The sequence below is a fragment of the Podarcis liolepis genome (assembly GCF_965112155.1).
Source record: "Podarcis liolepis genome assembly, chromosome: 1".
Taxonomy (NCBI): Eukaryota; Metazoa; Chordata; class Lepidosauria; order Squamata; family Lacertidae; genus Podarcis; species Podarcis liolepis.
Genome location: NC_139554.1, coordinates 84,687,121 through 84,712,269, shown reverse-complemented (window position 1 = coordinate 84,712,269; position 25,149 = coordinate 84,687,121). Strand labels below are relative to the sequence as shown.

The 25,149-nt window shown below is 47.5% G+C and overlaps 2 protein-coding genes across 5 annotated transcripts in view; one reads left to right on the top strand and one right to left on the bottom strand.

Moving 5' to 3' along the window:
- ASIC4 (acid sensing ion channel subunit family member 4) overlaps positions 1-25,149 on the top strand; it is a 205,123-nt gene that overhangs the window by 147,822 nt on the left and 32,152 nt on the right. The gene's annotated exons all lie outside the window — the stretch shown is intronic.
- OBSL1 (obscurin like cytoskeletal adaptor 1) overlaps positions 4,088-25,149 on the bottom strand; it is a 164,772-nt gene continuing 143,710 nt past the window's right edge. Inside the window, exon 32 of the transcript XR_014518544.1 lies at positions 4,088-4,100. The gene's annotated coding sequence lies outside the window, so the exon portion shown is untranslated. The remainder of the gene's footprint in view (positions 4,101-25,149) is intronic.

Here is a 25,149-nt window from a genome sequence, read left to right as displayed (position 1 = left end):
GCTCGTGCGTAAGTTGCCGCCACTCCTGGCTATGTTGCCTTGTTAAACCTTTTCCGTCTGGACAGCCCTTCACTTCGTGGCTGCCTCAGTCGCTAGCAGAATCCGTCAGTGGGCGTTTCTTAAACCTTTTCCAGCATAAAAGCTGTTTGACGCCAAGTCTCCTCCTACTCTCCCTGCGCGGAAGTCTTCTGCGCAGGGAGGGTGTGGGTAGCAGAGGACCCGTGCTCTCCCCGCTGGTGTCCAGCGAAGAGTCCTGGAGCCCTCTCGCCGATTCCCCCATCTGCCCCCCTTTATCCCTGGTGTTGCACTGATTTCCTTCCCCCGCTGAGCTACCTCTCTCCCTGCTGGGTCCCTCTCCAGCATCACTTGAGAGCCTTCCCTCCGCCTCTGGCTCCGATGTCAGTTCCCTGACAGATTTGTTCTCTCTGAATTCTGGTGTGAGCTGACCTGATCCGCCTTCTCCTAGGCTATCATGAAGATCTGAACACATAGTTATCCTGCAGAGTTCGCTCTTTGAATTTTATGGTGTAGTTCTCAGCTCAAAAAGCCTACTTGTTTTTAATTGTTGTAAATATGTTTATTTTATTTTTAATTGCATTGTTTAATCCCTGAAGTGTTTGCCACCCACTGGGAGAATGAAGGGTGGGATAACCATTTAATAGATATAAATAAATAAATAGTAAAGATTTTAGGGTGAAATACATTTGAAAATGCATACTTTGAGAGAAAAGAGATTTATAATTCTGTATCTTATGAGAAAAAGCATTCAAATAAAGTTTTTTTATGTATATTTAATTATGGGGGGGTTGGTGCGGATTTTGTATTTAAGAAAGTTTGCAGATTAATGCAGAAATGGGGCAGAACAGGCTTACGAATGATACTGTGCAAAAGTGGCATAGAACTGGAAATGAAGTGATGTAACCATTCCTACTGATGTGAGCTGTAAGATTGGGAGGAGTAGCTGGTGATACGCAAGTGAGGAGCTGGTCCTGAACCCATTCTGCCATCCATAGTAGATTACTGTGGCCATCATTTTTGTCTGGTGTTCTTGATGCTTCTTCCTGAATTGCTTCCTTAGCAGATCTGAGGGGGTCCCTTCAGTAGTAATGACACTGTGGCACACAACAAAGTAGCAGTCCTTAAGACCAGCGGTGGAGCAAGCCATTCAGACGTGGGGGGCGGCGTGCGTGCCCTGTGCTCCTCCGTGTGAGCCGGGGCAGGACACTCCACAGGGCCTCTGAAGAGTCTGCCTGCCTCCTCCCTCTCAGCCACCCTACAGCTGAGGGGGAGGCGGTGGGCAGACCGTTTGGGGCAGCGCGGTGTCACTCCCAGGAGAGACGCATGGCTCTGGCATGCTGCAGGCCCCGAAGTGAGTGCCACCCGCCATTTTGTCACCCCCCCCTCAGTGGTGACCCCTGGGGCAGGTCCGCCACCACCGCTTCCTCCGCCCCTGCTTAAGACACTATGGTTGCAAGCAAATGAAAAAGAGAAGAGCACTGTAGATGAGAAATGGGGGCATCAAAAGGATAATTAAAGACTCAGGCCAGGGCTGTACCTGGCCATGGGGTGAATGCAGAAATTTACCACATGGTAAATGTGGGAAAGCCTCAGTGCTTGATAAAGTCCCCACTGTTTACCATGGCATTACAATGTGTGGCATGAGGAAACAACAACAACAACAGTTTCCTTAATTCAGAAGACCAAAGTAAACCATAGTATAAAACCTCATACCACTTGGTGAGTGGGTTACCAATATCGAAACAGTGTGGAACAGTGAAGAGGAATGGAGATTATGAACTGTGCAAGGGAGGGCCCCACTCAGAGTGTCCTGCTGATCCTTCACTCCATTGCCCCCAAATGCGCTTGGCAGTCTTGACTCCCAACACAGCAATTTGCTTCACCCTCTGCTCTCGCCAATTTATTCACCCTATTGCATGTGTGCCAATTCTGCAGCTACACTTCAGGCAGGCACATCCCTTGACAGGTGCAGAAGGGGACCAACTTGGCCAGACAGGGAGCACTCACAGGGCTGCCTTGCCTGTCCTAACCCTGCTGGTACTTCTCTAGTTGTGTTCCCTAGTTGGCTGCATGTCCATCTCGACTGAGCTCCCTGTATGCAGACTTTATGGCAGGTGTAGGGAAACAATCAACCCTCCAGATGATTTTTTTGGGCTACAATCCCCACCAGTCCTGGCCACTGGGTATGCTTGCTGGGGCTGATGGGAGTTGGACAGGGAACCTCCATGGCACTCCAGATATTGTTAGACTCCAACTCCCATCAGCCCCATGGTGAGGTGACAACACCTTGGAGAGAAAGGATTCTGGATTTTAGCCACAAAAGCAGGAGTTATAAACTCATGATCACTTGCTAGGGATTTTGATTGCCCCATGCCCCATAATTTCAGGCTAGTTGCAGTGTGAAGCTCACTCTCTTCTGATTCTGGTGGTAGAAAGTGATGGTGAACCATTCCCCCACCCACTCCCTCTGCCCTTGGTACTTGCAGAGGAAGATAGATGAGGCAAGAACAGGGATGCCCTCTGAACTACATGGGAAATTTCCAGTTCTCTTGAACTGGAGGAAGGAATAGGGGATGTAAGTGGATTTTCGTCATGAACAGCATATGATTTACTGCTGAACTATGACACCCATACCCAAGACCCATACCCTTCCTTTCTGTGATGATTGATATTTTTCAAAAGTCATGTAGTGACCAGTGGCCAGTCCCCTGGTACATGTACAGATTATCTAAAAAACCAAATTTATTCATCTTCTGCACTACCACTACACATGCTTGTTGAAACTGTAGACTGTGAAGCAGCCCTGCCAGGTCGACCTCTTGCTGTGCAGGATTTTCTTCCACTTCCCAAACCATTCTCGAGATTCTTCTGTATGGCTGCCCAGCTGGCTTTAATTTCCAAGCCACCAGGGCCCATGACGTGCCCCTGGGTCCCCTGCGGAAAGCCGCTTTTTCCGATGTTTCCTGCCGAGCCGACTCTGAGAGCTGCCTGTGCTGTTAACCAGGCATGGAAATTCTGGCACCATCATCTGGGAGCTGGTGTGACAATAAATCTTATCAGCAGAAGCACATCCTCTCCCGGAGAGATAGGCCCTGCTCCGCACACCCTGGAACACAAGTCTTGCATCTGCACAATGTCACCGTGAAGGATTTTGCAGATAACACCACGGCTGGGTAGGAGATGGATTCTCTACCAGCGCCCAGAAGTGCGATAGGAGATGAGGCCTTTTGTCTAGGTCTTCCCTCTTCCTTAAATCTGCGATGCAGCCAGGCTATTAGCAGGGGGATGGGACAGTGGAAAAATTAGTTTAGGAAAGCTACAAAGACACAAAAAAGACAAAGGCAAGTCCCCGCTCCACAGCAAGCCCCCAGAGAGCCCTGGTTCCAAACGCATAAGAAGTAAGGCTGTTGCAGGTTACTGACTTGTATCTTGCAGTGTCTGAATCTCTTTAACAAAGGGTAAAGCAATGGACTAGCTTTCTTTTTTGTGTGATAGCAGAGAGAGGCTGGGCAAACTCAGGGGTCTATAAACTACTACATGGGGGGGGGGCAGCTGAGAGGGAAGGAGTCCCAAATTCCCAGTGTATGCAGATGATCATGTTTGGTGTAACATGAGTCAGAGAGTACAGAAGTCAAGTCGTTTATGTCACAAAACCTAGCTCATGCATTTGTTGGGACAGCCTCAGAGTATATATAACATACCTTGACTGCGTGATGAGGTTGGGCTGTGTATATTTCCTAATGCTGTAATCGCTGCTTAGAAAAGCAGAACTGGGGCTCAGGATTTTTATTTTTATTTTAGGCAAGGTACTAGTCCTTACAGTTGTGAAAATAGGCTTGTAAATGTTTCTTGCTAGAGAAGTCAGCCCATCCCCATTCACACAACCCACACCGCCCTCTTGAGTTGGGTGGATTGGAGCACCCATGTGTTTTCTGCACCACCAGTAAGCATAAGGAGTGCTTGTGCTTTTCCCTTCCACAGCAGACGGGAGAACTCGGGCGTCTCTGGCTTAGATGCAGGCATAAAGTGTGTGTGTTTCTTTGCTAAATAGAGGCATGCAATATTTGTGCGTGTGTGTGTCCCTCCCCAGCACGAAGCGCCTGTGCCAGCGATAAGCGTGCCGAGGGCGCTGCTTTGGCCTGGCAGGCGTCCGCTGCCCCAGGCAGGTCTTAGCCGAGTTTAGTTTTATACACTTGCTCGCGCGCGCGGCCGGCGCGGTCCTGGGAGCGGTAATGAGATGGAGGCAGCAGAAGGACGGTGCGATAAGGCAGCCAGCTCTGCCCCAGCAGATTAAATGCTGGGATTAAGCAGGCGGTGCCAGCGCGGCTGGCGTTTTATCTCCGCAGCGCTCTCCCCTCTCATTCTCCCGCTTGATAGCGAACATTTTCAGAGCTGTCAAGAGAAGAAATTGCTTGTTAACCCTTTGAGGGCCGATCTTAGCCCCGGAGCGGGGAGGTGCAGGGGGTGGGTGGGGAGAGACTCCTGTTCTTAGCTGTCCAGGGAAGTGACTAGAGCCCTGCAGACTGGTCCTTTCCGCGCCGCGCCGCCGCCCCCCCCCCAGCCCCTGTCCCGTTATATGCCTTAGCTGGAGGGAATCGGTCCTTTTTTCCCTCTCCCCCCCCCCCCCAATGCAACCATCCAATTCAGGGCTGCAGTAGCAGCACCAATATAATTGTGACCTTTTGAACAGAGCAGCCTAGGAGAAGCTGGTGTGCATCTCTGGAGACTCCAAACAGTAGCATCTTGTGCAACGCTCCCCCCCCCTTCAAGGCAGAAAAGAAGCTTCTTTTTTCTTTACTCATGTGTCATACCAGCCCACCCCCTCCAGTCCCCCAGATCAGAAAGAATGGTAATTATGGCCAAAGCTTTCATGGACAAGGAGGACCCACTTCAAGCATGGTTTGTATCCTAAAGACATACCTTTTTGCCTAGGCTTCCCCTGACCCATGGGATGGGACCCTCTTTTATTTGTTTGAATTCTCAGGATTCCCATTTCTATTTGTTTGTATACACAATGACTACTGCTTTACTGGATTTTGTTGTATCTTTGTTTTAATGATATTGTCTGTTGGCTTTATGTTGTACACTACTGCAAGATTTTTTTAAAAATACTAAGCATCTTATAAGTGTATTATAGAAAAGAAATAAAGTGTTAGTAGATACATTTCTACATGGCAATGGGGCCCTGAGGCCATAAAACACATGAGTTATAGTATGCAATATTTGTATGCAAAGCTGAAAGGCAGGCTAGCGCCACGCACCCCTCCCCCCCCCCCGCAGCAAGCCATTACTACTGTTAGTTCATTGCTGTCCCTCTAGCCTAGATTTGATACCATTCATGCAATTAGCACTTTTGTGAATGTCTCTTTTAGAGTAAATAGCAGGATTTGGATTGGGACTGCAGAGCAGAGCAAATGGTTATCTCTCTCCCCCCACGCCCCCACCCCGTATTCTGATTTGGATCAGACACACACACCTGCTATTTACTCCTTTAAAAAACAATTCACAAGGTTACTAATTGCTTGAAGGGTGTCCCACCCACTGGATCATGAGCACCTTGTCTTGATGTCAGTTCTGTTCAGGGAAAGGGAACATCTTTTCTCTTGAGTAGTTGGTCCACCCTCCATTCTCCAGGTAGCTGTTCAGAGATGACCGTGATCAAAACCCTTATCTGGTGCTCTTTATGGCACTTCCTGTCAAGCTCTTTTCCCGCCCCTGTGGGCTATCCTGATCACTGCTGCTTGTTCCTTGCACTTTAATTGGCTTCCCAGTTTGATTCTTCATCTACTGCTGCTCCTTGCCAGGCAGGACCAGGTTACCTTATCCTGTTACCTGAGAGCCAGCAACCAATCCTCTTGGGAGCCACACTTTTTTGAGCATACCACTAGCTATTCCATCTGAATCTTCTCCTGTGACTTTTTCCCATCTCTCTTATGGATCATTTTACCTCACAAACACACAGTCCCCCCTTTCTGCTGCTCTTCTGTCTCTGCTCCCCCCTCCCACTGCTGCCTTTTTAGATACTGGAGCAAACCTGGCCTAGAGTGGGCTCTGCTGGCATCCTCCTGCCAGCTTGAAAATGGACCATTTATCCCTGTGTTTATCCCTCCTCACTTTTCTGCCTCAGTGCCAGTTTGTGATCCATGACAAGCCTCTGCTTCTCATCTCTAGATGGCTCCATTCTCTTCACAGACTCTGCCGAGGAGAGACATTTGTCAAAGGCTTTGTTGAGAGTCCCAATAAATTCCTGTTCCCCTCTGTGCAGAAATCATTCTCCTCAGCTAAGGAGGGCATTGTTCTTTTCTTACTGGGAGCAGAAGCTCCCACATCGTGCCAGGCTCAGTTGCTGTTCCTGATCCTGGTGAGGAAAGTGTTGGTGGCTGCCTTTGTGCTTCTGCACGCTTTCTTTCTCCAAGATGCTTCTCTGTCTGAATTTGCCCCTGCTGTCCCTGTGGAGTGGGGTAGGGGGGAAGAAGTCGGGGAATTGTGTGAATATTAGGGTAAATCTCTATAGCAAATGACTATGGTCCCACCTATCAAAATTGTGTTAGGAAGACATTGCTTGGCTCTCTCTTTGCTTTCTAAAATGGGCCAGAAGTCTTAAGACCATATCCCTCTTGTAAACAAATGGGTTAAAAACAACAACACTACCCAAGATTATCTCCCTCCTTTATCACTGCACATTTCCCCATAAGGCTTGGGGCCCAGTTACCAGTAGTCAGGTGGGAGCAACATAAAGAAAGCCCTGCTGGACCAGCCAGTTGCTCATCTAGTCCAGCATCCTGTTCTCTCAGGGCCAACCATATGCCAATGAGAAGCACCATCTCTTCAAAGAGGAAAGTGAGACTTTGCTAAATTTCTGAAATCCTGACCTTAGATATGAAGGTGCAGGGCTGGTGCCAAGTGTTGGCCATCCAACCTCTGCTTAAAAACCTCCAAAGAAGAAGACTCTACCACCTCTCATGGGCGTCTGTCCCACTGCTGAACAGCTCTTACTGTCAGAAAGTTTTGCCGAATGTCTCCTCTTTTTCAGGCTAAACATACCCAGCTCCTTCAAGCGCGCTTCATAAGGCTTAGTTTCCAGATCCTTTATCATATTGGTTGCCCTCCTTTGCACATATTCCAGCTTGTCAACATCCTTCTTAAATTGTGGTACCCAGAATTGGACAGTTTTCCAAGTGTGGTCTGACTAAGGCAGAATAGAGTAGTAGTATTACTTCCCTTGATCTGTTGATGCAGCCTAGAATAGCATTAGCTTTTTTTGCTGCTGAATCACACTGTTGTCTCATGTTAAGCTTGTGGTCCACCAAGACCCCTAAATCCTTTTCACGTGTACTACTAGTAAGCCAGGTGTCCCCCATCCTATATTTGTGCATCTGATTCTTCCTGCCTAAGTGCAGTACATTACATTTGTTCCTGTTGAAATTCATTTTGTTAGCTTGTATCCAGTTCTCCAATCTGTTAAGGTCATTTCAAATTCTGATTCTGTCTTCTGTGGCATTAGCTACACCTCCCAGTTTGGTGTCATCTGCAAATTTGATTAGCATCCCCTCAATTCCTTCATTCAAGTCAGTTATAAAGACGTTAAACGACAACGGGCCCAGGACAGAAGCTTGTGGCACCCCACTTGTCACTTTTTCACAGGATGACGAGTAATCATTAATGAGTAGTTTTTGGGTTTGGTCAGTCAACCAGCTACAAATCCACCTAACAGTTACCTCGTTCAACCCACATTTTACCAGCTTCCTCACGGGAATATCATGGGGGACTTTGTCAAAAGCCTTTCTGAAATCAAGATACACTATGTCCACAGCATTTCCCTGATCCACCAAGTTTGTAATTTCATCAACAACAAAAAAAGAAATCAGATTGGTCTGACATGACTTATTTTTGAGAAACCCATGCTGGGTCTTACTAATCACAGCATCCTTTTCTAAATGCTCATAGACCACCTGTTGAATTATCTGTTCTAGGACCTTCCCTGGTATCGATGTCAAGCTCACTGGTCGGTAGTTATCTGGGTCTTCCTTTTCCCCCTTTTTGAAGATGGGGACAACATTTACCTGCCTCCAGTCCGTAGGGACCTCACCTGTTCTCAGATTTGCTGCCTCTGTGTCAAGCTCATCCGCATTTTAGCCATTAACAACATGCTTTGTGGGTCAGTAGTAGCTTCTCTTTAGCACACTGCCATCAAATGTGCTATGATTTCTCCTGGAAAACAAAGAGGAGGGCTAACTGATAGGCCCAGAGATGTAGAAGGGAGCTGCTGCATGTGAATTCCTTAAGCAAAGAATGACAAAGAAAACTGGTCTCAGGAGAAGAAAGAGAGCTGGCACCGTGCTGTGTAAACAGTGATGAAGGGGGGACCATAGAGATTCAGACCCCAGCTGCAGAATCTTGATTTCTTCCTTATCCCCCTACCCTGGCAAGCACATAAGAAACAAGGTTTAGTTCTTTGAAGAAGAGATGCTGGTGCTCCAAGGAGCCAAGGAGCCATGCTTTCTGACCAGAGAAGCCCTGCTTCCCATTGCCAGGTGTACTGCAGCTGTCTCAGCTCTACTTTCTTAGTCATGAGGGGAAGAGTTCCATAGTGTAATGCTAAATGTTCCAAGTGCAGGAGCTCATTACAACAGCTCCCAAAGAGAGATGCGGGCAGGTAAATTGATCAGTTCACACAGATGCATACACCAGAGAACAGCAGTACATAGCATAATATCCAATTCCTTAGGATGAGCATGACGGCTATGCATAGTTTCCAAGGAGTAAGATGTACTTTGCTTTTTATTTGCATAGGTTCAACCTGTTAAATACATTGAGCTGTATCAAAAGACCATCATCGAGCTGAAAGGCAATCTTGAACTTTTAAATGGAAATGCAAACGATCTTGGAAAGAACTGTTGCCATTTAAACTGCTAACTTGAAGTAAGAACTCCATCAAAGGAGAGGAAAGAAGTCTCCAACTCTGCTTCATTCTCCAAGGGTTCATCCACGCTTCTGCTTGTCCTGCCACTTTCTCCCAAGGAAACCGGCTCTTTACCGCTGAGTCAAAGCAAACGTCAATCAGGTTTTCTGGGGATTGACATTTGCTCCGATTCAGTGGTAAAGAAGTGGAGCAAACAGAAAACTGCTCGGACCCCTGCCTTGAAAGCATGGAACAAGTGGCAAACCTCTCGGACTCATGATTTTCAGGCACGGGAAAAGCAAAGTGTGGATGAGTCCTTTATGCTGATTTGTCACAAACTTGAAATAGTTGTTATCACCTCACTCATTTGATGACATCACCACACTTGTTCTGAAAAGAGTTCCAGAAATGTACTATGGAAGGCCCATTCTTGGGGGCACTTTTTTGTTGTTGCTCAGGACTAGCATCCAAAACAAGTTGAATCTCTACTCAGCTTCAGCCATGCTTCCTAAGTGCTCTGCTTCCTAAATGCATGTATACTTTATTTTGCCAAGAATGTATCTTTGAATCAAATTAAATTAATTGTGTGCAACTCAGCAGGGTGGCTAGGGAGGATTAATTAGCGTTATATCATTGGGGTACAAATTTCTTGGGATTAAGAGACAATTGCCCCAGGCTTTCATCCAAGGCTAGGCAGTGGTCCTGTTGCTCAGGCACAAAAGCCAGTAAAAGTGTTAACAAGCCCTAAAATAAATTTCATGCAAAATTTATGTAAAAAGAGTGTGACTTGGGCTCCATAGTAACATAGTTCAGAAAATTAGGCAGGGTCTGCCATCCTATCCAGCCACAGCCTCTCTGCCCAGCAGAAATTGAACCAAAACGCCATGGAACAAGAGTCCTTTATGTCATCGGACTGCAGGGTTTTTAATGGGGGGAAGGGGGTGAGTGAATGGCTACAGAGAGAGGAAAGAAGGCCAGCTGAAACTACCACTGATACAGATACCTGAATACTCTCTTTGACAATCTGGTGTGCATGAGGATGGAAAAAATCCCCCCCAAAAAACAGGTTAGGAGGCTCTGAAAGGGAGCAGGGAGAAGCTTTGATCAACACCACAGGTCCTCATTTAACCTTTTATTTTGTACACCATCAGTTCTAAAAAAAACACCCTTGACTTTTGGCCATCCAAATGGACTGAACACCAGTCCCTTCACTCCCTAATACCCCGTTTTCCAGCTGTCCTCTCAGAGTTGCTGTTCTCTATAACACAATGCCACCAGCATTGGAACGTCAGGCATAGGAGATCTCTTTTTTCCTTTTAACTATAACTCCAAGATCTATTAACCAGAACCAGGTGCAAAAGATATACTCAAAGAATTAAAAGAGTTCTGAGCCCAGGAATTTGCAGTGAAGAACTGAACTGAGTTCACCATTTTTCCGTACAGAAAGCCATTCCTGGAACACCTTCACCAGCATACAAAATTTTCTAACTGGGGGGCAGGTGGGGCAGGTGTCATTTTGCTGCTGCCGATTTTAAACAATTGGGATTCAGATACTCTTGGAGACCTTCCATTAGATCATGATCTACCTTCTGCCCACACCTAGCATGCAGCTAAACAAGCCAGGCAGATCGTAAACATGCTTACTCTCAGGTAGGTGGAAGACTTCTAACCCCCTTACTATTTGCTAGGGGGGTGAGATTGCCAAATAATGATTTATTGTGGTGGAGCTCATATGTGAGATAGGAAGGTTAAACCCCATGTACCATGGTGCCTATACTGATTGTGTTCTCCCACAGTTGTTTTTTAATAACTCCTCTTCTCCAAAAAAAGATAACACTCATCTAATTCAACTCTTTTCTCTCCCCATATTGCAAATGGTAGTAAGTTAGGGTTGAAACTTGAGTGATTTTCCCAAGTTCACCCACTGAGCTGAAATCTGAACCAGGGACCCTCCAACTCACGTATTATCCTCTCAGCCACTACAATATTATGCTCTCAGTCATTTCTTCTGCAGAATTAGTCCCATTCCACCCTCTCATTACTCCCAACCTTTCCATGCTGTCTCAATCACTTTTCTTCCACACTTCATGCACAAAGAGTTTCCCGCACTGCAGGGATTTCTGGTTCATGAATCTCAATGGGATGTCTTCTGTCCTGGTGGCAGGATGATAGGCATGGTAAAGGCTCCTAGTTCAGATATTTGCCAATGCAGGGGTTTGGGGGGTGAGGTGGGGTGGGGGAGAGGAGAATATTTAATAGTAGGGCATGGGTGCCATCTGGTTGGGTTCTCTGGTGCCGGTAATGGACACAGTGTTATGGGTAAATCAGGGATCAGGAGGCATACTGGAGGGATGGGGTCTTTTTTGGAAACGGCTCTGGGAGCCACAATCTTAAATTGTGACTATGCTCATATAAGCTTGTTTTAGGAAAGGCTTGCTTTAGACCCCAAATGACAAGGCTGTTCACTCTGCCCCTTAATCACATCCAATGCTTCTAACAGAAAACCTAGCCTGCCTTCCAAACCTTGCACATGCCTGGCCCTTCAGAACCAAGCAGTACGAACCAGTGACCAGTGCAAGAGTGACACCCTTCCTATTGGTGTTGAGCCACTCTTGCCTTGTTTGGGACCTGCCTGCCAGGGGCTCACCAGTGCAGAACAGTCAGCTCCAGATCAAGCAATGGGAAGCACTCTCTGTAGCAGCAGCCTGCCATGTTACAAATGGCTCAGTGGAGCAAATTCATCTGCAGTGGAGCTGCAACCACTGGTACAAGTTAACTGAAACCAGGAACAAGCAGCAGAGGGATGTGTCCTGTATGTTGTAGTCAGACATGGCTATGGTGGCATCCCTAAGAAATGGCAAAGGCCAGAGAGTGGACTGAGAGAAATGGTGAAGTGGGTGACCCTACAAGGCAGCTGCTGGTGGTAGAAGAGAACAGGAGGCCTGGAGATCCAAGGCAAAGGCAGGAGCTGAGCCAATTCCAGCTCAGGGTCTGAAGTAGGCTGTTTGGTCTGGCAGCTGATTAAAAGCAGCAGGGGCCCGTGGATGAGAGGCTGTTGTGCCACAAGTGTAAGAGGCATGCAGTATGCAGGGGCAAGATGAAATTCAAGTTGTCTGGGAAGGGGCTCAGGACAAGGAGGGAAAGGGAGGGGGAAGGCAAGTGAGAGGGAGGGAAGGAGGTATCAGAAGTGAAATCCTATCCCACTGGGTCAGAAAATTGCTGCAAAATCAGGCTTGAAATGAATTGAAATTGCTGAATCCAAACGGATCTAATATCCCAAGCCAACAGCAATGGGATGCTGGTATCTGCGCTGTGTTTCCCTCATGGAGCAAACAGGTGGAGGATGTCGGTATGCATGTTGGTGTGCATTCTGGAGGAGGGGAGTTGCAGCTGGGAAGGAGGGGAGACTTCAAGGGGAGGGGGAGAGGAAGGCTGAAACTGTGGAGATCCATGGACTGCAACAAAGGGCATTTGATGAATATGGTGTGTGTGTGTGTGTGTGAGAGAGAGAGAGAGAGAGAGAGAGAGAGAGAGAGAGATGCATATGGGACAGTCGGAAAAAGCTCTTGACAGCTAGGAGCTCCATCTCTGCTGGACACTGACTTTGCTGAGGGAGCTGATGTCCAGGCCGTGCCCCTGCTCTGACTTTGCCACTTACACAAGTTGAAACTTCTGCTAGTGTCCCCGTCTCCCTGGGCCGTCTCCCTTGGCAACGGGCACTTGTGTGACTCCGGCTCAGCACTCTCACTTAGCAGGCACGGCTTCTGATTTCCACAGCTGCTTTCATGGATGCTGCGTGCGCTTCCTCTTCAGCCCCCAATCTCTGTGCGGCACCCGTAGACAGGAAACCACACGTTCCTGGTGCCTAGAGAACCTTTGGGGCCCTGGGATAACCGGGTCAGAGGTGGTTTTAGGGTAGCACGACCAGTTCGGCTTCACTGGGCACCAGTGCCGCAGGTGGTACCGCAACAATGATGTAGAACAGAGTGCGAGTGGCAAAGGCTGCCACTGTAAATCAAGAGCCCAAAGTCCACCACTGACCCACAAATTCTCCCTGTGTTAACCTGCCTTTGGGAATAGGATGCAACACAGTATGTAGGGAGGCCTATTTGGCTGCTTTAGGCTCTTTCTCCTGTGTGAAGCGTTGTAGGCCATGCCGTTCGGTTGATGAGTTTGGTAGCCAGGTGGTAGTGAAGATGGTTGGAAGATGACTTGGAGAGAGAGGGGATCATGCAGTGAGAACTGGCAGCGAGGCCGCAGAAATACTGGCATGCCAGTGTGGTAGGAAAGACTTTTCCTGAACACCCAGGGACTGGACAAGTGGTACAGCAGCTGTAACAAAATCCTGGAAGAAACATGAACAGGTTCCAGCTTTCAGGGCTGCCAATTGAGCTAATTTGCCATGAGCTCATTTCCATGTAGGCTGGCCAGTATCTGTGCCAGGGCTGCAGGTGATCCAAGTTATGAAGAGCCACAGACCTCTGGGTACTCACAACAGCTATCTCATATGAAGCCAGGTATGGAAAAAGGGGTCGTGGTTGACCCAAAATGGCCTCGCAGGCCAACCTCTGAGGCCTGACAGGGCTAACTAGGCCCATGGGCAGGAGGTTCCCTACCAGGGCTCTAATGTAAAGTGGTGAGCACAACAAAACAACTTTCCCCTCTCAGTGTGGCTCCCAAAACAGAGGAAAGCTACGCAGGAGTGGAGTTTTGTGGGGGAAAAACTGTGAACTCATTAAAAACAAATTCCTAGGCTGAAAATGTGATAACAGGCATCCTTTTCTTTAAATCTGTACGTCTTTTGTGCTTGGCTCTGATTGGTGGCACTTGAGGTTCCAGTTCTCTGCTGCACTGTACACGCATATGCGTCAGTAAAACCCTTAAGTGCTTTGGAGCGAAACTGTCACTGAATCCACATGTACTAGTCTTTCAGGCAGCCTTTGGAAAGACAGCCTAATCACGGAGATAGCACATAAATGCTCACAGATTAATTACACCATTCAGTAGTGTGCCCCTTGGGGTGACCTCAAGGGGATTATTTCCATACATTTGAGTGAGCTCTGTATCCTCTGCCACTGCCTGTTCTCCAACTGCTCCCCTCCCCGCCCCATAGCCTTCTCATTTGTGACATGTACAAAAAGGATATGGTGAGTCCCATAAACCTATTTACTAGGGTGTCACATTTGTATCCATCCACCAAGAAAGAGACATTGCTTGAGAGAGGGGGCATAGTTCAGTAGTACAGTGGTGCCCCGCAAGACGAATGCCTCGCAAGACGGAAAACTCGCTAGACAAAAGAGTTTTCCGTTTTGGAGGTGCTTCGCTAGACGAATTTCCTATGGGCTTGCTTCGCAAGACGACAATGTCTTGCGAGTTCCTGCGGTTTTTTTCCCCTTCCCCCCTTTTTTCTAAGCCGCTAAGCCGCTTATCAGCTGATCCGATCAGCCGATAAGCCGCTAAAAGCCGCTAATAGTGCTAATCCGCTAATCTGTCAATGGGCTTGCTTCGCAAGACGAAAAAACCGCTAGACGAAGAGAATCACAGAGCGGATTCTTTTCGTCTTGCGAGGCACCACTGTATAGCACATGGCTTTTGAGTGGAAAACAGGGGTGAGGGGACACCCCCCATGCCACCTCAATGTTGTTGAACTCTATCTCCCATCAGCCCCAGTCAGCACAGTCAGGGTTGGGGATGGTGGGAGCTGCAGTCCAACAACATCTGAAGGATTACAGGTTCCCCAGCCTTGGCGTAGAAGGTCACAGGTCAATCCTTGCCACTAGCTGTTTAAAAAACATCTCAACCAGCCTGAGACTGGAGAAACCCCTGTTTCCCAGAGTTGCCGACCTTTTTGCAGTGCTGGCAGCTTTGCAGGGCTGGAGGAGGCGGGCAGCGGCTGGAGGGTGGCTCCTCTGGCAGGGAAGAGGTGGAGGCTCCAGCCGCAGCGCTGCTTCACCGAGGCGGGCAAGGGCGGCGAGCTGATGCCGGGAGGCATCGTGCTGCACCCAGCTTCTGCCTCTTCCCTGGCGCCCATGCCGTGGTGGCCATGGCAGGCGGAGCCTCCAGGTGCATGGTGGAGGTGGGTGAGGGCAGCAAGCTGATGCCGGGAAGTGCCGTGTCCAGCCTCCGCCTCTTCCTTGGCGCCCTCCAGAACTTGGCACCCTGGTGCCTCGCGCCACTTGCCTCTGTGGGCAAGACGCCCCTGTATGTAAGCTTCATATGTTAATATGTCATTCCCTGTCAGCAGTATATAATTAAGGATACTTAATTTAGAACAAGAATAGCCAACAAGGCGCTCTCCAAATATTTTGGACTTCAACTCCCATCAGTCCCCCAAAGCATGGCCAAAGTTCAGGGATGGTGGGAATTGTAGCCCAAAACAACTGGAAGGCACCATGTTGATTACCCCTGATCTAGGAGCTGCCATTTCTTTTCTTTTAAATTAAAGGATTTTACTTGGGTAATAGTAGTACAGTGGTACCTCAGGTTAAGAATTTAATTCATTCTGGAGGTCCGTTCTTAACCTGAAACTGTTCTTAACCTGAGATACCACTTTAGCCAATGGGGCCTCCCGCTGCTGCCGTGCCACCGCCGCATGATTTCTGTTCTTATCCTGAAGCAAAGTTCTTAACCTGAGGTACTATTTCTGGGTTAGCGGAGTCTGTAACCTGAAGTGTCTGTAACCCAAGGTACCACTGTACATACAGAGCCTCTGTTTTCAAGTCGTAGAATCTTACATACAGATTTGTAGCATTTGTGGTGAAATGTTATTGTTACAAGCAATATGGGTTTGTGAGGTAAGAGAAGTGGGAAGAGAGGGGGGAGGAAATGGGGGAATAGTAAAATTTTACTATTTCACATAGTATATGAGCAAAGCTTTTATGCCAGTGTCATGTGAGTGGTTACTTTATTTTTGCTAGCGATGCAAGAGACCAGAGGTCTTGGTTGATTTCATTTGGTTAATTGCTGTGTGTTTTGTTGGTGTGTAGTGGGGGGTGTTGTTGGATCAGGTTAACCATATCAATTCATATGCTATTGGTGGGGATTGGTCATTTCTTGTTGGGTTGCATATTTCACTTGGTGTATGTGTAGAGCTGAGCTGAGGTAGGAAACAGGGAACTCTACTACTGAGGACAAAGCAGTCCACTGATTCTGCATCCTCATGGAGTAACCCGAGATCACAGAAAAGGGCCTTGGAAGTGCCAGCCTGAATCTAGTGCTTCTCAGTAGTGCCCTTCCTCAGGCTAAGCTTCCTTTCCTCTATTCAACCAGTGAATTCACCCATTTAGGCTCAAGGCTTCCCTTGGGCAAGCTGGGTGCTAGCCGTGGCAGAGAACAGTGGGAAAAGATTGCCCTGCCCGTCACATCTCAGAATGACTCAGAAGGCAGGTTCTCTTGTCTCCCATTCCTTTTCATCTTCAGTGGACGCCGTCACCAGCAGAGTGGGGTTAGCAGCTCTGGAGAAAAGAAGAGAAAACCCCCGCCGGGGCTGAGAGAATGTTTGATGATGGCGGATGATATAAAAGCTGAGCTATTTCTGTCAAGGTCAGAGTGTAGCCGAGGTGGCACTGGCAGCAGCGGCTTCGTAGAGCAGGGAAATGAGGAATCTCGTCAGGAAATTACCCTGCTAATGGGGTCTCCCTGGCACACAGCAGGCGGGAATCCCAGACATTCTAGAGCTCTGATGGAAACAGAGGCAAGAGACCAGCACAGGGGTCACTGAGAGATGAGGGATTGGACTGCGAGCTGGAAAAAGAGCACAGATAAACTGAAGGGGCAGAAATGAAGGTCCCCAGGGAGAAATATTAGGGCCAACTGTTGGGTGGTGCGTGGGTACAGCAGTCTCTTCCGCTTCCATAGAGAAGGGCCTATCCTAGCCTTACAGTTTCAAAAATTTAGAATGATCAGGGTTATATCTATACATGCTTTTGCCAATTTACTTTGGCCCCATCTTCACTAAACAGTTAAAGCATTATCATACCACTTTAAACAGTCTTGACTTCCCCAAAATAATCCTGGGAGCTGTAGTTTGCTAAGGCTGAGAAAGTTGTTAGGAGACCCATTCCCCTCATAGAGCTACAATTCGCAGAGTGCTTTAACAATCAGTGCTTCTTCTCAGGGAACTCTGGCCACAGAGATGCCAGCTAACCCTGAACACGGTGGTGCCCCATTTGTGTTTCCCTCTGCATTTTGGACATAACTTCTTCATCATCATCATCCTTTAAAATCAAATGAGGAACCTCTGCCCTGGGGTCTGAATATGACCCTCCAGACCTCTTATCTGGACTCCCCAGTCTACGCCCCTTACTAATCTATTCTATCCTGGCAAAAGCACTCAAGGAGGGTGTAGAGCAGGACTATTGAGGGGTGTGGCCTGTGGAGAGGGGTATGGTGTGGAGAGGGGGTGTGACCTGCAATAAGTCCCAAGGGCCAAATAGACAGGCCTTGAGGGCCATATTTGGCCCATGGGCCTGAGGTTCCCCACCCCTGACCTAGATCTTATTTCCCCCTCACACTCAGAGCCTCCAGGCCATTCTTTCCACATATATCAGGCTTTCATTGACCTACTTTTCTGTCATATTCAGCTTCCCAGGCCCCTGTCCTCGTGCACTCAGGTGCTCTCATTTCTATTGTTGTCCCTCACATTTGTCTTTGCTCCCCTGGGACACTCCCTAGTCCCAGGTGCCCACAGTTAGGCAGTTTTTAGCCCATTCCCTCCATAACCTGCTTTTCCTTCATGCGTCTTAACAATGGCTTCCCCCTGGCTGTATAGACCCCTCACCTCCACCACCTACCACACTCTCCAACTGCTAACCCTGAGGTTTGTTTCTCCACATCCCTTGCCTCCCCTCTTCTGCCTGAGCCCCCTCCCTCTCACCTGCCAAGCTCCCTGGATCTATGGGCTGCCCTTGTCGGACATAAATTTCCCCTGGCCATTCCCTGCCCATAAATCTTCCTGCTGCAGCTCCCCAAGCGCCGCGCTTCCTGACACCTGCCCTGCCCTGGACCATCCACGCCCCTTGATTTAATGCCAGGCAGATTTCATTACTGCTGCTTGCTCTCCTCCCTGGGTCGTTAATGAAGATGTTAAAGGAGAAAAGCCCTGCCCCCGACCCTGTGCCCCCACTCATGTCCTGCACTCAAGTGCATCCGCTGCAACTCATCAATCTCTGCCAGCATCCGAACTGTTCACAATGGGTGTCACCGCAAAATGTAGTGTTGTAAACCCTTCCTCTCCTCCGCCATGCTCAGGTTTCATAGGCTCATCTCTCACCCATGGGCCAGCAGGCAATCCTGTCCTAATCCCCCTGCCAGGGGATGGAAAATTTGGGGGATGTGCCACCCCTGATTATTCTAGTGTTTTTCATAGTTTTTTTTGGGGGGGGTGGAAAATTGGGGAGGGGCTGGCTCCTCCCCACACACATTTTTTCCGGGTGTTTTCCAGGCCTTCACATCTCTAGCAGGCTCTGTTTCTAGCAGGTACCATGCTCTTCTTTTTCTGGGTGTGTTACTGCTTCCTCATCAGAATTCAGTTCATATATTCATGTGATGTGTTTGCCTTCAACTAAGCTAGGTGCTCCCCCACTCCTCCAAAAGCAGCTTGCAGAATGAACCCTATACAAATGTGGTACCCCTAGGTGAGCTTGCAAGCTGAGCGCAACACATAGGCAAGGTATAGTTGCACACTAATCCTTTAATAAACCTCCTTTTGCGGCCTGCTTATACCCACAGGACAGGGCTGTGAAGCTCTTGGCAGACATCTCAGTTTGGTCGTCCACAAGTTTGGAAGAACAAACTGCTGCTACATGTTTGTATGCTTTACACAACCTCTTTGCTGTCCCCACATGGTGCATGGCCTGTCCATATTCTGAGACCCACAGGAGAAGCTCAACTTTGTGCTCTGCTTAGTTGAAAAACAGATTAGACATGAGTTGGGCTTTTTCTGTCACGGCACATACTGTATTCTGTGGATCTCTCTTCCTAGAATGGCCCATCTGAACCCTTCATTAAAGGTCAAAGTGGCATTTAGACTAGAAAACAGTTTTACAGAGGATCTGGAGATCAACAACAGAACATCTGCTTCATCCACAGCTCTGCTGGTTCACTCTGGCCAGGTAGAATCATGGAATTGTAGAGTTGGAAGGTTTGGAGGTGGGTTTTCCAGGATTCTCCCCACCCTCTCCTGGTTTTTAACTTTTTTTTTCTTCCCATGGGCATTGAGGGCGGGTGGTCCCCCCCTTTCCTGGAGGGTATCAGGGATGCTAAGTTTTGGACCCTGCAAATCTAAGATCACAGCCAACACATCCCATTGTAAAGTGTTCCACTCACACAGGACCACAGACAGAACAGTGGTGGTGGTGGTGGTGGTGGAGCTTCCCACTGTCCATGGCAACAAGGAGATCTCCACCTGTTGATCTTACTTTCCACCTGCAGAGAGGGGAATCCACAGCATCCAGTGGGCCCTTTACTGCCCTCCTCAAGCGTTTAGGATCACTCCCTTAATATTATTCTGACTTTATTATGTTGTTTTAAAATTATGTTTTATGGTAGGCCACCTTTGTTAAAATTTTGGGAGGTAGTGTTTGTTTGTTTGTTGGTTGGTTGGTTGGTTTGTTACTGCGTGTATTTTTTTAAAAAAACATTAGTCCCCTTGATTGCCCTGATAGAACAGTGAGAATACAAATGTTTTTAAGAAAATTGTAAAAGAAAGTAAATGCAGTTTAAAATAAAGACATGCAAGAGCACTGGTAAAAGGGAATATGGAACATGCCACAAAGCAAAGGAAATTGCTTTTCACATCTCCATGCCCCATGGCAACGAGTGCCACCACAGAGTTGCCAGGTTGAAGCCCACCTTTCCATTTGCCGCTGCCTCTGGGGATGGGGCAGTGATGGTTTATCCTGCCTGCTTCTGCCTTCCTCCACCTGCTGTGCAGCACACCTGAAATCTTGTTCATTACAGCAGGCGAGGGGAGGCAGGGGACATGCACAACAGGGCGGTGAGAGGAACGGATAAGAGAAAATGCAGCTGCCTTGCTTCCTGCTGCTTCAGGAAATTTAAGACTGCAATTCTATGCACACTTACCTGAGTCTAAGTGCCGTTGAGCTCAGTGGGTCTTCCTTCCTGATAAACAGACTGCACTGCGTCAGAGCAGATCTCCAGGTTGTGTCCTGACAACCCTAGTTCCACAGGCCCAGGCGGACACTGGTACCCAAACATCACTTCTCTGGACCTGTATAAACTTGTCCCATGGGCCCCCCTTCTCGCCCTCACAAAAGGCTTTGTCTGTTTTGAAAAAACTGGAAGATCATTTGGTGTTCTTTCAGGTTTGTAGGTTCCTTTTCCCCAAGGGTGAGAAGTTCCCTTTAGCCGCTGCTTGATGTCTGGGGGATCTAGTGTTAGTTTGTCCATATGCTTTCTGGAGATGAGAAGCCTTACTCCCATATGTTTTGAGGCCTGTCAATCCGCTCCACAGTACTGGCTGCCAGTGTCCATGGAATCTCCATGTCCCTGATTAATATGATGTTTGTCCTTCCTGCCTTCATATCAGTCAGCTGCCACACCATCTTGGCTCATCCTGCCTATGAAAAGGAAATACAATTCCCACCCTTCATGGTTCAGGATGTTGCTTGTTCTGTTCTAACTCTTCTACTGATTGGTTCTAAATCGTCGTCATCATCATCATCATATTCAGATCCCGTCCATCTAGCTGGGTTTCCCCAGCCACTTTGGGTGGCTTCCAGCAAAATATAAAAAGAATAATAAAGCATCAAACATTAAAAACATCCCAGTACAGGGCAGCCTTCAGATGTCTTCTGGAAGTTGTGTAGTTCTTTATCTCCTTGACATCTGATGGGAGAGTGTTCCACAGGGAGGGTGCCACTGCCGAGAAGGCCCTCTGCCTGGTTCCGTGTAACGTCACTTCTCACAATGAGGGAACTGCCAGAAAACCTTCAGAGGTGGATCTCATGAGATCATAGGAGAAGTGGGAGCCCTTTATAGATATTGGTGAATAGTTTGCATAAACCACCTCCAAGTGTGATCCTCAGTTAAGCTAATCTCCCCCCCCCCCCGCTCCACCCCTCAGACTAGGCCTCCCTGGACCTTTGGGCCCAGTAAAGTATTTTTTTCACTCACCATGCAAATAATTGGGCTTTCAGTAACACTGGAAAATAAAAGTGAGCTCAAATTGGAGGCACCATCAAAAGGAGTATTTAAGGGGGTGCCATTTTATCCACAGACTTTCCTCAAACTAAGCAATGACAAATGGATCATCGTTGGACTGCCCAGTGGCTATCTCTGAAGCATCTAGACTGAGCCCAGTCCCATGCTTTGCAGAACGTCTGTTGCTGAGCTCAGTTTATTTCCATCCCAACACCTATTGATGCAGTCACACACACTTTGCACAATTCCTGGGTAATTAAGGAAGGGGCTCCCCACCATCTAGGGGAAGAAAATATGCCTCTTTCTCAATATTTCCATAATCACAGGGACTTTCAACACCAGCACGAGAGAGCAAGGATGGATACGGAGAAAGAAAATCCCCTAGTATTTGAACATCACAGAAAGGATATCAACATCAAGACAACAGCTATATAGCTGAGGGGAGGGGTAATGTGTTTTTTTTCCAGGGGGAGGAATCAAGGATTCTTAGAGCTTTCAAGGCTTATCTAAGCACTGTACAGGCATAGAGCTGAAAGGGGGAAAATTAATTTCGAGGTTAGTCACAAGCTATGTCAACTGTCCCATCTCACACACAGTGCAGCTGACCCCTCCCCACTTGCCCCCATTATAACTGGCCCACTTTCCACCCAGCCATGAGGCCATGTTTGGGTAGGCACGGCTGCTACAGACACTGCACATTGGCAGGGTTAAATCAACCTATTAGGCAGAAGCTCCCAGCAAAATGACATTTCCTCTCGCCCGGCAGAGCCAGGAACTACCGTCCTCAGCTGTGAGAAAAACTAATATAAAGCTGCCCTTGTGTGAAGGGCCCGATGGTATCAGGGAAGGCGCAATAAATCTCAGCAAGGAACACATTCACTGAGACGGGCACAGCCACACACATACGGCTACTCCACACTCTCAGAGACTCATACACAGATATCTCCTTAGGAGACCCCTAGGTCTTTCTCTGTCGCACACAACACATCACCCTACACAACAAGCACATCTAGCTGTCATGGGCAGGAGCATTGTTGGCCCCAGAACAGGCGCATGTAGCTGTTCCTCACACACACTGCTACCCTGCTGCCTGCCGTACTGATAACCCTCACCTACAAAACTAATATATCCTTCACCATGTGTTTGCCAGCCTTTTTTGTGGACAGAATCCCTGCGTCTATGACAGTCACAATTCAACAAGTACAGCACAAACATGCAGTGATAAGGAAAGGCTCACCTGTTGATTTCTTGAAAGCCATGCAGGTGCTTGTGACGTGCAACTTGTCGACACAAAAGATGGCAACCCTCACTTAACCCTCATGCCTGAAGCATATGGCTGCCCCTTAGAGCAGACAGGCCCCAAGTATTCATCAGAGAAGGAGACAATTTTAGTCTCACATTTCAATCCGAAACAAAATGCATTCATATACAGGTGTCTCACCAGCATGGGCACAATATAACACTGGCCATTACCCCTCCCCCCAAAGACACATATATACAGAAACAGAGCTATTTCTCTCAACACATATGTACATGCACTTGGGCATCACTACCACAGACAATAAGAAGCTGTACCCTATAGATATAAACTTATCAGTGCTCCCTCTTACATATCCCTTGCAGACTGACCCCTTCTGGCATACTACTTTGTCCCATCTTAGACACTTCCCCCTGTGTAAGGTTATATACATAATTTAAAGTGCACATGAATGTAGAATTCCTCAGTAAGGAGAAGTGAACCCTAGAACCAAAGAGTACTGAAATAGGAAGCAGACTCTAAAAGACCTCATATTTTGTCAGTGCACCCGCTTATTCCAAAGAAGTTGAGACTGTTGCAAACACTTAGGTTATTGGTGAAATGACATTTCCCCTTCCTTAAGCTCCTGGGGATTTGGCTGCAATGGTAGTATGTACAGTGGCCCTGTCTAATTCAAGATCCTGGACTTAGTCTTCTTAGCGCCCCCTCCTCTTTAGAAGGCCATGCCTTACTTCAGTTGTGAAGCACACAATATTTTTCCTCCTTGGCACCATTCTGTGCTTTGAAACAGCTTCTACATTTCTGATACGTTAGAGCAAAAATAAAAAAATAATAAAAATCCAAATGAAAAGACCAGTTTGCCAACCCTATTATAAGAAGGAATTCTTACAGCATGTGCAGTTGCACATTTTTAAAAACAACAATACTAAAATCATAGCACTACAGAATAACATGGTGCTTTTCTTCTGCTGCCTTGATGCTAAACACATTTGCTTGGGAATAAGTGCACCATTTCATTGCAAAAAGGGGTAACATAAATTTTAAGTAAATAAATAATAAGATGATCATCTGTAATCATGACTGCCCCCTGACAGTACAATGTTTTTAAAAACAAAAAGAGAGAATGTTGTGACCAGCGTCAGCCCGGTGGGCCCCTGTATGTCTATCTCAGCCTAGGTGCTGATGCTGGTCTTGTTTACTTCTGCCTCCATCAGCTGCTCTTTGGGTGGTTGTGTTGTGTGGCTCTGGACTTCAATCGCAACGTCCAGCCCTTGCTGAACAACCAGGTGTGCAGTGGCAACGGCTCAGTGATTGGCAGACACACTCCAGATAGGGGCTACCCATTGGGCCAGTGACTGCGGCTGAGGGCCATTTGTTATAATTTAAGAATATGCAAGGTGGATACATATGGTGGACACAATCATGTTTTAAGTGACCATTCGTGACCGGGAGCCACATGAATGCAGCTCCACGCAAGTGAAATAAGTGTGTGCAGCCATTTTAAAACCAGCAATTTTAAACATGACATTCCTTATACACACAATGTACAATCATAATCCATGAGGGTTTGGAAGTTGGGGGGGGGGGGGTTGGAGGGAATCTGTCCAAATCTTAGTCACTCTATAATATGTAAATAGACAGTTGCCATCTCCTTGCAAGTGCTGCCACCTGCTGACTAACTGGAAACTTGGTGCTATGAGCACAGGCTGGTTTTGCTGAACTTTGAAATAAAATTTTGCTAATAAGGGTCTTCAGATCAGCAGTTTAAGGCTTCTTTGTTTTTCATGATCATGCAAGGAAGTGCCACAGCCTACTCTGCATTCTCTCTTCCACCATTATTTGCACCCCACTTCCTCTCTTTTTCACATGAACATTTGTGCTTTTATGTCAGAAATCCTTTTGTTGTTTCGGGGGCATCATCTCTCTCCTCACATGGCCAAACTAAGGGTGATTACCACCTCCAATATTTATATGTATATATTCTTCAGAAGGCAGCTATTGGTGGGAGATTTTGGAACATAGCCATGGGCATGAGAGGAAAGAAGTCCAACTATTTTTCCTGTGCTTGCAGCCACAGTCCAACACCAACACAGCTGGAGTTTGTAATAGCTGTGGAAAGGGAAACAAGACAGGCTCAAACGTTTAAGAGATTCATGGCACATTTAAAGTACTTATCTATGCTAGGGTAACAGCTTTAAGCATAGATGCAGATTTAGAAATCATTACTGGAATTTAAAGAAATACGATGCATCTTGCCATGGTGGGGAAGGCCATGTGTGTCTGCTCAGTCTGCCACTCACATGCTCACTGTTGACGGACAATTTCAGCGCCCCTGCTCGCTTCCTAGGGTTATTCAGCTTTAAACTGGGGACGGAGTGGACAACCCTTCCAACAGAGAGTGCCTTCAGAGAGAAGACTTTAAAGTAGGACAAATGGCCACCCTCGTGATCCATACAGGAATCCCGACAACCTGAAGTCACTGCATCTTCCCCACGTGGTACTTCTCTGCTAACAATCCATGGCCTAACCACACTGATGTACAAATGCATGTGTAGGAACCAATATTCAAGGTTAACAACTCCACCCCCACCCCCGCCCCACCCCAAAAAATGACCTGGGAACTCACGGGACCCTACCCAAGTAAATGCCTTATGTGTGCTTAATCTATAGCTACACGTGATAGATTGTTTTAAAGAATGCTGGACTCAGTGAATCGATGTTATTCTGCCCATTTGGGCTTCAGCAGAGTTACTGTCAACTTCAGATTGGAACAGAGAGCAGGCCCAACCAGAGCCAGAGTGCAGTAATT